Here is a 12,889-nt window from a genome sequence, read left to right as displayed (position 1 = left end):
CTTTCCTAAGGTTGCATGGGATTATGGAAAAATCCTAGAAATGATCAAATTCTGTGGTCACTATAGCAACAGCTTACCCTGTCTTTCTCTCCTTTTTGGAGCCTATCTTAACACAGACACAAGTTAATAGTGGTTAGTTGTACGTATCCACACTTTTTCTTTTCAACATGAGAAAAACTATTGTGTTTTTCGTAGATATCCCATTGACTCGGTGGCCCTTTACTGGCATGTGGCTGTCGTCAGCTGCCTTGTCCAAGTTGTCTGAAGGGGCTGATGGCACCATTGGGTTGGGGGCAGGAATGGGAGCTTTCAGCCTTACACTCTTGCTTGGGTGCCCGATGGTAGAAAAGTGATGGAAAAGAGGGTTCTTGGCCGCTTGTGGGGTGGGAGCAGGCAAAGGTTGCAGGTTGGGCAGTGGTTTGTTTAGTGGCAAATGGGTTGCCTTGTTGCTCTTTTCCTTATTTGCTAGGCTTAGATGGGTGGCATGTCCTATGTAGATACTCTTTCCTTCCTCTGAGATTCTACCCCACACGCAGATCTGAGCCATAAGCGTACTTGGCAGCTCTTTTCGGAGTGGTTTGGTGTATCTTCAGTAGGTGTCTGTCTCCTTAGTTGTTGGCTCCAGCCACAGGCTGCTGGGCACTGAGTGGACAGAGGACTCAAAGCATAAACTCTACTGTGCTGTAACCCTGCGTCACCAAGCTTGTGAAAACCAGTCCAAGGGCCCAAGAGCACTAATGGGTAAATTAACTCCTCGTTAGGTCACCTCCCAACTCCCTTCTTTGGGAGAAGGGAGCCTGAACCTTTTCCTCTGATAAATAAAATCAGAAACCCTGCTACCAGTCATCAGACTGACTGGCACACCCTGTACTGGCTGGCTTTGAGCCTTTGGGATTGTGAAAAGCCCCTCTGTTCTCTCCTCTGGTTCACCTTCCAGTGCCTCCTTTGAAACCGCCTCTAGAGGAGTGAGGGGTAGGGAACTCTTCGCTTTCTTACTGAGACCGTCCTTCCCCTTCTGTTCCATCCCTGTTGGCTAGTGGCAGTCAGGTGTTTGCTGCACAGGTGCCCAGCACCGTGCAAGTCACATGCTTTGTGGAGAAAAGTAGTCCTAAGAGCTCACATTTAACTCAGCGGCCCTCAGCATGTGGTGAGGCAGCATGTGGCAACCCTGTCCAGGTTGCCTGAAAGCGCCGTTGCAGCCATTGCACTGAGCACATCACATGTCTTCTCTCTCCAGCCTGAATTTCAATCCAGGGGTGTACAACACAAGTGGGAACAACTTTTACCCACATTCTACAAATTAGGATCCTGAGGTTTTAGAGTCGGTTTCCTGGGGATATAACACAGAAGTGAGGTCCATCTGCTGCCAGATCTTGTCTCTACTTCTCTACTACCAAAAGCAGTTCTGCCCCAGGCCTTAGCCTCAGGAAGGACGCACTTGAGGCAGCGAGTAAGCAGTAGCAGACAGAATGCCATCAAGTGCTATATCACGTAGGCCGTAACAATAATGTTTCTTGTTTGTGTGCATATTTCTACTCTGCTTGGTTCCAGAAAGGATTAAAAGTTGTCAAAATACTTAACCCAGTTCTCCTTTGATTTTCATAGTAACCCAGTGATAAAGGCATTATCACCTTTATTTTACAGGTGACAAAACTGATTCTCAGGTCGGTTTAACCAGTCAGTAAGTGAGTCAGGGCTGGGCTCCAGTCAGATGCAGAGCAGCAATCACCTTGTCAGGGATGTTCATTGTCAGGGTGACAACGCTGATTAGTTTCCACAGGAAAAGTAGCATCCTAGCCTCCCTCATCTCTCAGGTAGCAGAAATTTTGTTGTTTCTGTCCCTACCCTTCTACCCCTGGAGAAGCACACATTACTATGGTTTGGCTCAGTTCTCTATCAGACAGGCCCTTGAATACAGAGTTAAAAGGCATATGTACCCTAAAGTACTCAACACAGGACACATCCCTAGGTAATAAAGGTATAAAAACATGCCTGAGAGTGATGGCCACCAACTTTCCTCCTCTGGAAAGTGAGAGGAGGAAGGTACAACTTTATATCTGTCATATTTTGTCTTTAAAATATATTCAAAGAAAACAAAAAAGATTATTGGGAAGAGGAGAGAAACATTGAATTTACTTTTCTACTGAGAGCTGATTTTTAGAAAATTGAGTACCAGAGTGTTATGAAATAATCAGTGTTGTATAAATGAGGAATTGTATTATAATCCTTCTGAATTACCCTTCTATGCTTGTTTTAGGTGCTCACAAAATACTTGGTTTTTGATAATCCCAATCGAACCTCATTGAAGGCAAGAAGTATATTTGCTTATCTTTGTCACTTCGTGTCCAGCAGAATATCCTGATTCATAGTAGGCTGATGAATGATCACATGCAGAAGAGAGCAGCTTTGTCCTCACCACATGCTCCATTCTGTTGGAATAAGTGATTCCATATAGGTACAGTAGCAGAACTATTCTCTCTAGTTTAACATTCAACTTTTCCTTAATTGTTCTCTGTTTAAAAAAAAAAAATTTTTTTTTTTAACTAGCTCCCTTGCTTTTTTGCCTAAAGTTAGTGAAGGAAAAATTGTGCCTGTTCACTGAAGGCTGCATGCATTGTAGGAGCCGGGTACACGTGGATAGCCTACAGCTACTGCAGGTGAAATTGCACTTGATGTGTATTCATAAAGGACGGGTTCCCACTCCTTCCAGCTCACTGTAATTGTTCAGCAGATGAGCTAATGGCATTTAGGAAGCTAGGGAAGCAAAGGTATTTTCATAGCTTGTTTCTCTCTCCTCTCCCACAAAACATGGCCACGATCTGACACACGATCAAAGGGCGCAGCCCTTTTTAGGATGCAGGAGATGCTTCCCTGTGTCTGTGGCTCACAATGGCAAACAATAGAGACTTCTGCGATGATATTTTGCCTCCCTGGTGTTCAAACTTCTTCAGTTAAGCCTGTCTGGAATCTATTTAAATGTTATCCATCAAAGCTTTTCTTTTTTTTTTAATAAAAGGGGGAGTGAACGTGGAACCAGAGGAAAGACTGTATCTTGCCAAGATGCTCTCTCCTCTCCTTGTGACTCATCCTTAGAAAAGCAGAGGGACTTTGGAAAGCTGCCTGCAGTCACACTGAGACAGCTCTCCTGGCACTTTCAGACATTTTAAAAATTTTCTTAAGCAATAAAAGATGTTTTTCAAATTGTTCATTCCCTCCTTCTGGGCCAGCCTAACAGCTTTTGTTTAGCTGTAGCATGGTGGTTGTATGGAAGTCTTGCCAGCTAGAACAGACAAACCCAGGCCTTTGTTTTTGGAGTATTACTAAGGAATCAGCTCTTCCCTGTTTAAAATTGGTAATCATTCTTTCTTAAATGATTGTTATCATGTTGCATTTGGTCATTCTTAAGAATTTTCTTAGTATATTGTGATGTACAATTTCAAATATTCGGCTATTAAAAAGTTTGGTTTTAGGGCTTCCCTGGTGGCGCAGTGGTTGAGAGTCCGCCTGCTGATGCAGGGGACACGGGTTCGTGCCCCGGTCCGGGAAGATCCCACGTGCCGCGGAGCGGCTGGGCCCGTGAGCCATGGCCGCTGGGCCTGCGCATCCGGAGCCTGTGCTCTGCAACGGGAGAGGCCCGCGTACCGCAAAAAAAAAAAAGTTTGGTTTTAGTATGGGGGTGCTAGCTTGAGCTAAATAGAGGAGCTGCTTATTAAATGTAGGCAGTCTGGTTTTTACCATTTGGCAGCACAGGAAAGAAAAGACATCTTAATTCTCTTACCTTCATATATAAATAAGGATGTTTTAGTAATTGGTAAATTAAAGCTTGCAGAAAACCAGTTAGACTAACAAATCTAATCGTCAGTTTTCAAATTTCTTTCCCTTTTAGCTACAAAAAATGATTATGTCCTTTTATGGTTGCAGAAACTGGCAAGTAATTTCTTAATATCCCTGTGGCCACTCCCATATCACTCCCCCAGTTTTGAAGGGTTCAACCATCTCTGCTCTAAGAATTGCCACTTAACAGGGGTTTGATACCAAAAATAAGTAAGTTATGGTGGTGAACTATTTGGATGTTTATGCCTGCTTAGCAATAATTTAAGGAGTAAAAGAAAGTAACAACATACAGAAACAATTTGTGTTTTATAGGAAAGTTACTTTGGATGGCTGACTCTTAGATATAAATTGAATACAATGAAGTATTCATTTGAGTAGAAAATCCTTTACTTAGGGAGGGATCAGTTGCTGAAATTTTTATTATCTTGCAAAACTTGATCTCCAATTAAAATCTACTTTTAAGGACCTTGAATTTAATTTAGTGATTGTATCATTTCATCTTGAAATTTTAGATGCCAGTTTGTGAGGTCTGCTGTCCCCATAATAGTCTATGTAGACTGCCCAAGCTGGGTGAAGTGATATTCACCTGACTGGGGAATGAGGCTAGTGGAATAGAATAGAATCAGATGTGGACTGAATGGTAGCATTTGTCTTTGAGTCTCTGTTCTCTTATTTGTATCACTACCATTTTTCTAGTTTAACAGAGGTGTGTAAATGTATGATGTTTTAATGAATGGATTAGGCTTATTATTCTTCAGTCATTAAACATGGGAGCTGGAAGGCGTTTCAGGGGTCTGGTCTAGTTGAGTTCCAGTGTATTTTGTTTGACCCATACAATATAGTTTCAAAAACAGTATAACTAGGCAGCTACTTGGCTTGATAATAATACAAGTAGCTTTGTACCTATTGTCTTACATGATTCTTCATGCATTTTTTTTTTTTTTTTTTTTTTTGCGGTACGCGGGCCTCTCACCGTTGTGGCCTCTCCCATTGCGGAGCACAGGTTCCGGACGCGCAGGCCCAGCAGCCATGGCTCACAGGCCCAGCCGTTCTGCGGCATGTGGGATCCTCCCGGACCGGGGCATGAACCCACGTCCCCTGCATCAGCAGGCGGACTCTCAACCACTGCGCCACCAGGGAAGCCCCCTCTTCATGCATTTATATTAACTGACTGGCCCCTGCAGACATTTGAGTGTATGATCTAGATAATCCTACCTTTTCATTCTACCTTTCATTCTACCTTTTTTTCATTCTACCTTTCATCCTACCTTTCATTCTACCTTTTCATTCTACTGAAACCCCAAGGATCGAGTGACTACAATGTCAAACGGCTAATTCAGGGCAATTCCAAAACTGTTTCACCGCCTGAGTTTTTTTTTTCTTTGTTTGTTTCTTTGTTTTTAGTAGGTTAGAGATCTTTGTCAAACTGCAGAGATGTTTCTTAAAGATGTCTTACAAATAAAAGAATTGAAAGGTAGTGGTGGAATAGTAAGAGTAAATAGTCCAGTTTATAGTTTAGGTCCTGGAGTTATCTTGCTTATCTTGGATAAATCATTTCATCTCATTGGACACCAAGATTCCTCATCCATAAAGTAAAGGAATTAGACTAGACCATTTCACATCACCCAGTACAGGGCTTGGTAAGTAGTGACTTCTCAATAAATAGTTTAATGAACAGTGGTTATTGAAGGCCCCTACCAGCACTAAACTATAGATTCTCTAATTCTATATGAACTTTTCTTCCTTCCCCATCCCCAATTTACTTGGCCTAGATGGCTTTCAGAGTCTCTTCCAACCTTGAGAGGAGTCTAAGATTTTTGATTTAGAACTTGTTAGGGGAGGTCTTTGAACCCATGTGCTCTATTGTCTATCCTCCTGTTTTTGGTTTCACTCTCCCATCAGCTTGTCTGTTCCCTGAACTCACTGCACTGCAGAATCCATGTATCCTTTTATGTATGATGGGAAGGAGGCAGCAGGGGGCAGAAGTGAGGAGTAGGTGGCTTTCCAGAATGACCACATATTATTTCACATTCTCTGCTGTCTCTGATCTCCTGCCTTGCACAAAAAAGGTAGCATTTCCTCCTGGCTTCGTCTGTTTATAGGCAGGATAATACTTCAAAACCGGAAGTGGATTGTCGTTTCAAATATAAATAATACTCATGAGTTTCAACATACATTATTGGTATTTATACAGTCTTAGCAGGCCTAGGCACTATTGCCAAATCATCAGACACCTACTGTTGTAGGTCACGAAAAGATAGAAAACTTGTTCCCTGCCTTTTAAGAGCTTAAAGCCTTAATAATGAAGTCAGTAGAGTTACAGAAATAGAAACTAGCTATGAACTTGGGTTGTATAACTGGAAGTAAATCCAGTCTTACCTTTTGCTGTAAACAGAATCCTTTGAGGTTCAACTTTTCCATGTGTTAGAGAATCAAAATGTTTAAAACACTGTGATGCTTTTCTTCTTTATTTAAAAAAAAAGATCTCATTCTTAAGAAATCCAGATTAGTGCTGAGCTTCTCTTCCATCAAAAATACCCCAAAAGAGATCCATAATCTCACACACAAAAACACATATAAATCCGCTCAACACCAGCTTAACTCTTCCGTGCTTTTATGCTGGTGTGCTTCGTCCCCTGGGCCAGTCCTCTGCCTGCTCATTTCTTTTGTGGCAGACTTAATCCCAGCAACTTCACTAAGGCTAGACTACTCCAGAAATCCGAAATGCTATTCCTTTGTCTTCCTCCTTTTTCTTTCACACCTCCCCCTTCCTCAGAACTCTTCAGATATATAGTCTACCCCTGGTTAATTAATATATGTGATTTTCCTGCCTCAGTCATCGTATTATTTATGATTTTGCAGAAGTTATGTCTGAAGTTCCTAGCCAAAACTTTAGAAGACATCAGGAAATGTTGGCGTCTTTTTAAAACTGGCTCATTTATGGCTCATAGATTTCCTACTGAAAACCAAAAATATTTCCCTTATCTTTGCCCGACCCAAGCCAGTTCCCACAACTCTACGTGTTTTTATAAATAGGACTGGTTCCAAAATCCAGTTTTTCTCAGCTTCCAGCTGTCCTGAGCCGAAGGCCCTCTTCCTTTAGCCTCACCTTGCCCTCCACCGTCTCTCAGGCATGAAGCTAACCTGTGTATCCACCTTGCAAGTGGCTGGAGAAGCCCCACCAGGCACTTCTGGGTGCAGTTTCACTGACAGATCAGTTGTTGACTACAAAGACAGACGTTTTATGCTTTTAGGACCATCGCCAGGAGGGCACCTCAGCAATCACTGTAAATACTTTTTTCTTCTCCAGTTCTCCCCACAAATAATCCTTCCCTGTTATCCACATGCATCACCTTTTGGAGGCTGACAAAAATAGTAGGCTTCAGACAAAGAACAATTGGCTTCATCTGACTGGGGAGGAGCAGCAGAGCATAGAGTCAGTCTATAGGTTTTTTTCTTTCTGTATCTGAAGGGAGAGATGTCATCTTTAAGATTGTTTGAAACTAGAGGAAACTGGGTAGACCAGCAGGGTTAGACTACAGACCATCTGGCACAGGGTAGCTACTTAGTAAGTATTTTCTTAGTGAATGAAAAATGTGTCCCCTATATTGAGAGATGTTGATCTGGCTAAACAATAGCCAGATCAGAGAGAAGACAGATACTTTGGGGATATATGTCCTACTTGTCCTTGCTTGTTTTCTAGTCCATGAATGGATATGGAAAATAGAGTATTTCTGCTAGAGTAGTTTCTTGGATGTGAAATGTTATTTCATTATACCAGGTGAAATGCTGGTGACCTCATTTTTAAGCCCAGGGTATGACAAATTTAGACTTTGACTTTGATATCTAGCAAGTCCCTCTGTTTTCCATCTTCACTTTAAAATGTGTTATTATGCTGCATTTATTTAGCACTTCACATTTGTAAAATTCTATGCCTGTGTTATTCTCTACCAAAAAATCCACTTACTTGTTACCCTTATTAGAAGGCAAACAGGGATACCAAATGTCTCATGGCTGTGTATAGAACTCAGAGAAAACTACTTGTAAACTGGATTTTAATTTTTTCAAGTTCTAATTTGGAAATTGGCAGAATGTAAATTACAATTGAACTGAAATTATAGTTTTATTACCTTATTTGCTTTTCCTCTTATAAAATTAATAACTCTAGGTTTAGAAAGAATCTCGAGGAGGTTATCTGTATAAAATTTGCTCAAATTAAGCAGCAAACCCTGGAGAGGTTGATTCTAAAGGAGGCATTAGGAATTTTTAGGGTTGATAGAACTGTTCTTTTAGCTTGACTGTGGTGGTTACACAACTGGATGCATTTGTCAAAATTCACAGACAGATTCACTGAAAAGTATGAATTTTACTGTTTGTGTATCTTTGTAAACCTGTTTTTTAAAAAAGAAAAAAGCATTAGAACTTGAAAATTAAAAAAAAAGACATTTTTATCTGCCTAAGAGGTAGATAATGAATTCATTGGAAATGTACAAGCCCAAACTTGGGCATTTGCGAGGGCAATGTTTTGAAAGGAGGGGATTCTTGCTCTTGGTGCGTCACTTAGTGCACACGCAGGACATATTTGTTGAAAAGTTAAAATTACCTTGGGCTTCCCTGGTGGCGCAGTGGTTAAGAATCTGCCTGCCAACGCAGGGGACATGGGTTCTAGCCCTGGTCCGGGAAGATCCCACATGCTGCGGAGCAACTAAGCCCGTGCGCCGCAACTACTGAGCCTGTGCTCTAGAGCCCGTGCTCCGGCAACAAGAGAAGCCACCGCAATGAGAAGCCCACGCACCCCAATGAAGAGTAGCCCCAGCTCACCACAACTAGAGAAAGCCCGTGCACAGCAACGAAGACCCAACGCAGCCAATCAATCAATAAAATAAATAAAATCTTTTAAAAGGTTAAAATGACCTGAAGTTCCCCTATAAAAGTAAGAATCTGGGATCTCAAGCAAGAAAGTGGTTTTAATCTAGAATACTGATGTCTTTATTATCAGTTCCTATATTAGACTCCTATATTAGCCCCCTTTTTCAAACACTTGACAAAGATATAATAGTCATTAGAAAATTATTGCATCAGAACTTGGTTTTATTTGTGGTAGTTGGGGGCAACTAATAATTGATGAAAGCAGAATTTCCAGCAGGATGCAAAAGAAAGTAATTATCCTTGTAGAATAAGAAAGTGCGTAGCCATGACTGAATCAGATTCTGGTTTGAATACTCACATGATACCCTCTTGCTCTTTGGGTTTAGTTCAGGGAAGCGCTCAAACCTTTCAATAAGTGCCCACTTTGCTTCATTGATAAGGCTCCCCATCCGCGCTACAGACTCTGAAGCCAGCTGTGTTTTCTTCTTGGCACTCTTCCAGTCCGCCTTTTACCCCAGCCCCTCACCCATCTCCATGTCTACCCAGCTCGGGGCCTGAGGTTTCCATCTGTAAAGCCTGTTGCTACAGGATACAGAATTCACTCGGGAGGAGGGGAAAGCTGCGTGTGTGTGTTTAAGGATGGTGGCTCTCATAATCAGATAAATGTTGTGGAAAGCTTGCTCATTCATATGGAAGAGCCAGCGCTGCAGCTAAATGGTGGAGCCGCTGAGCTCCAGGCTCTGGCATCTGTGCATTAGCCCTGCTCAGTCAGGAGCGCTTTTATTTGTGATACAGAAATAGCTGAGGAGCATCACCACTTTTGCCTTCAACAATAACCTTTGGTTGAACCCATGGAAAAAAGGTTGTATCGCTTTTTTTTTTTTAATGCAATGATGAAATTGGTCACAAATAGGAAATCTCATGTGACTTCTACACACAATGAGGTACCTCCTATGCAATCATAGTAAGTCTCTGGTGTTTTACTTTTCACTCTTGACTTCCTTTATATAACTGCTCTTCCCTTCTAAGATATCGCGAAGGTATCAAAGACTTTTTCCCCATGTCATGCATCCTGTGATTCTGCTCTCCTTCCTTGCTGGTGACATCAGTCTTGAATGAACAGTAGTGCTGGTGAATGCCCTGAAAAGCCTGGAATGTAACCTGATTTTTGAGGAGAGGAAGCTTCTCAGTTCCCGCCATTTGACTTGCCTGGGCAAGTTCTGTCTTGCACTATGGACAGAGTTATCTTCAGCCATAGGATACCAGCTTTGGGAACTAGTAAAGCCGGAGCTTAAGAACACACTTCATTCTCTCCTTCTCCTTCTTGTGCCCCTCCTTCCTTCCAAGAAAACACTCATATTCTTAGGATTGTTGTCAAGTTTGCTTCTGTTTTATAAGCGGGAAGCTCAGAATGTCTCTTGCCTTCATGAGCACAAGCATTGTTGGGGTTATTTGGGTTGCATTTGTTTATCTTTTCCACACTCACACGGTTTGCCTAGCTTGGCAGCCTGCTGGCCTGGACAATAATAAAGCTTCTGTCGAGGTGAGCAAACAGCTGATGGCATGGGGCACAGGGGGGACTCCTACAGTAGCTGCCTGTAATCTGCTGGGCTGGTGGTCAGAGTAGGCAAGAACAAAAGCCAGTCTGTTTGCAGGCAATTTGGAAAATCAATGTGTTAGTTGTGTTCTTGTCTCTTTGCTTTTCTCTTGGCTAAAAGGGAGAATGCTGGTCCAGCAGTTTGCAGAATCTTTCCAGGCAAGTACCCATTCCAGAGACTTACCTGCCTGTCATATTTCCACTGGCTGTTCTGAAAAGGGCCCGAGTTTTTCTGTCTGAACTGCTTAAAAAGCCACTGACAAAGAATTCTTAAACTCAACATCCAAAGTTGGACCCTACTATTCCAATGTTTTGAGTGGTTTATATTCTAGATAGTTACTCACATAAGTTGTGTGCTAATTTTTTTTAATGCTAATGAGGGCTTCAAAAGGAGTTTATTTGTTGCCTGGCTAGGAAATACAAGAATTGCACTTTGAGCAGCATATTTCATAATATATGTGTGTTTGCCTCTTATTCCTAAATTGATTTAATATTGTCACTTAGTTGAAAATGTCCTAGTCATGGTTGTGTATCTGGATTATTAGGTCTTACAGAGCAGAGATCACACCAAGTAGCCCTGTTCCAGGATGGGAGAGAGAGTGAACTTAGTAAAGACCCATGTGAGTCTGTTGACACATCATTCAAAGGACAGCCGTGCAGATGATTATATTAGTTGTGTGAAGTCTTGAGTTACTTTTCCCTTTAGGCTTCTAAGAAATAAAAGGTGATAAGGAAAGATTTGAGAAGAAAAGACTTTTCTGTTCATCTGTGTGTTAGCAAATGGCTTTAAACAAATTTTCATTTGTGCTTTGAAGGTCTATAACTAGATCCTATCCATCTTTGTTCCTCTTTTTCAAAGCCTAAAAATGGTCTGCTGATTGTGAATAAGAGAAAAGGGTGTTTGGTTGGATGTGGTCATGGTGCTCTTATTTTAAAGTCCATCAAAAAGAAAAGTAATAACTTTAATGGTCATTGGAGACATCCTAAAGCAGAAGATAAGATTTAAATAATCGTGGGTAAAGGAGATAATTGACATTTTTTTGTTTTGTTTTGTTTTGTTTGTTTGTTTTCAAAGGAAAAATAGACTAAACCTAAAAGCCACTACTACCAAAAATACCTCTAGCATCTAGTAGTGCCCTCTGCATTTTTAGTGTTTATCACGCCCCCCGCCCCCGTGTTATTGTTAAACTGGTTTATATACCTTATTTTTGTAATGAGATTATAAATACCCCAAACAGGGAATTTACAATTCTATAATATACCATAGAAGTTAACATAATGATCAATACATTATTGCATTTAATACGTGCTGATTTTTAAAGCTCTTTTTTTATTTGTCAACAACCTATTGTGGGCCACAAATTGTGTCAGGCACTGAGGAACCAGTGTGGAGCAAGGCAGTCACTGCCCCTACTTACTGCCCAGGGAGCCTACAGGCTAGCGAGAAAACATCACCATCTTTAGGCAGTACACCTGGTATTTCACTTGACTTTTTTTTTTTTTTAAATAGAATTAGCTGTTAATTGGCCATTACACTTCAAATCTCAGATTTTTCAAGGTAACAAGGAGTGACGCTCAGGTTGCTCAACTGTTGACTTTAAAATGTGAGGGAAAGCATGAAATACTAAAAGATATAGTTTGTTTCATTTCTATGCAGAGGATCTCATTAGACCTACTATCTAGGGCACTTATACAATGGCTTTCTCTGGCTAGGTCACTCTCATCTTAAACATAATTTGACATATTTCTATCCTTCTGCTTTTATCAAAAGGGGTTCATTCTGTAAAGAAAGAGTGAGAGAGACATTTTCCAGCCAAATCTAAGGCAGTCAAAAAACTGGACAGAGCTAGATGACTTTAAATCCATAAAACATCTTCAGATCTTATTTTTATCAAATCTCTCACCAGATCACTAATAAATAGCCTAAATTAAATACTACTTCTCACTTGCTCTCTTTTTCTCAGCTTTTACTTTGGCAGAGAACCTGTTCAGCAGGAAACTATCCCAATGCCAGATGGCAGGAAATAGCAGGTGGCAGATTGAATAACCAGCCTTTGAAAAACACCAGTATTAGCCTCTAGCCCCAATTCTCAAATATGGCACAAAATTCTTTCACTTTAAGTTTTTGTCTTGCCTTTTGTTTTTAAGAAAACTGAATTTTGTGGGGTCCAGGGATTGACTTGCTTCCTCAGTGGTCAAAGTGGGGACTTCAGCTGACACGAGATGATGTTTGAGGAACCGTCCCGATCAAAGCAGATAAACAGAGGCAGCCTCACACACTCACACCTCTCACCTGAGTGAGAGGTCTCCCCTCTCACTCAGCCTTGTGGCACAGACCCCCAAGAGCAAGGAGAAGCTGCTCCAACCAGTGTGTGCCAACTCAAGGCAAGAGCAGCATTTGAATTCCTTTCCAAGTTCCATTCTTTTGTCGGAATACTGGTACTATTATACACCTCAGCTTGGACTGCTTAGGCCTTTTAAAACCATGTGGAGAACAGTAGGAAGCAAGAGGAGATAGACCGAAGCACTGGAATAGGGCTGTGAGAAAGCGTGATCACGGATCCTGGAGGGCCTGAATGCTAAATTTTG

The 12,889-nt window shown here is 41.4% G+C and overlaps 1 protein-coding gene across 4 annotated transcripts in view; it reads left to right on the top strand.

Annotated features, from left to right (window-relative positions):
- Positions 1-12,889, top strand: part of MRPS27 (mitochondrial ribosomal protein S27) — a 101,589-nt gene that overhangs the window by 68,930 nt on the left and 19,770 nt on the right. The window lies entirely within an intron of this gene.

The sequence above is a fragment of the Lagenorhynchus albirostris genome, chromosome 3 (assembly GCF_949774975.1).
Source record: "Lagenorhynchus albirostris chromosome 3, mLagAlb1.1, whole genome shotgun sequence".
In the NCBI taxonomy this organism is placed as follows: domain Eukaryota; kingdom Metazoa; phylum Chordata; class Mammalia; order Artiodactyla; family Delphinidae; genus Lagenorhynchus; species Lagenorhynchus albirostris.
The sequence above is the reverse complement of the archived record's forward strand: the minus strand, read 5'-3'. Positions and strand labels throughout refer to the sequence as shown.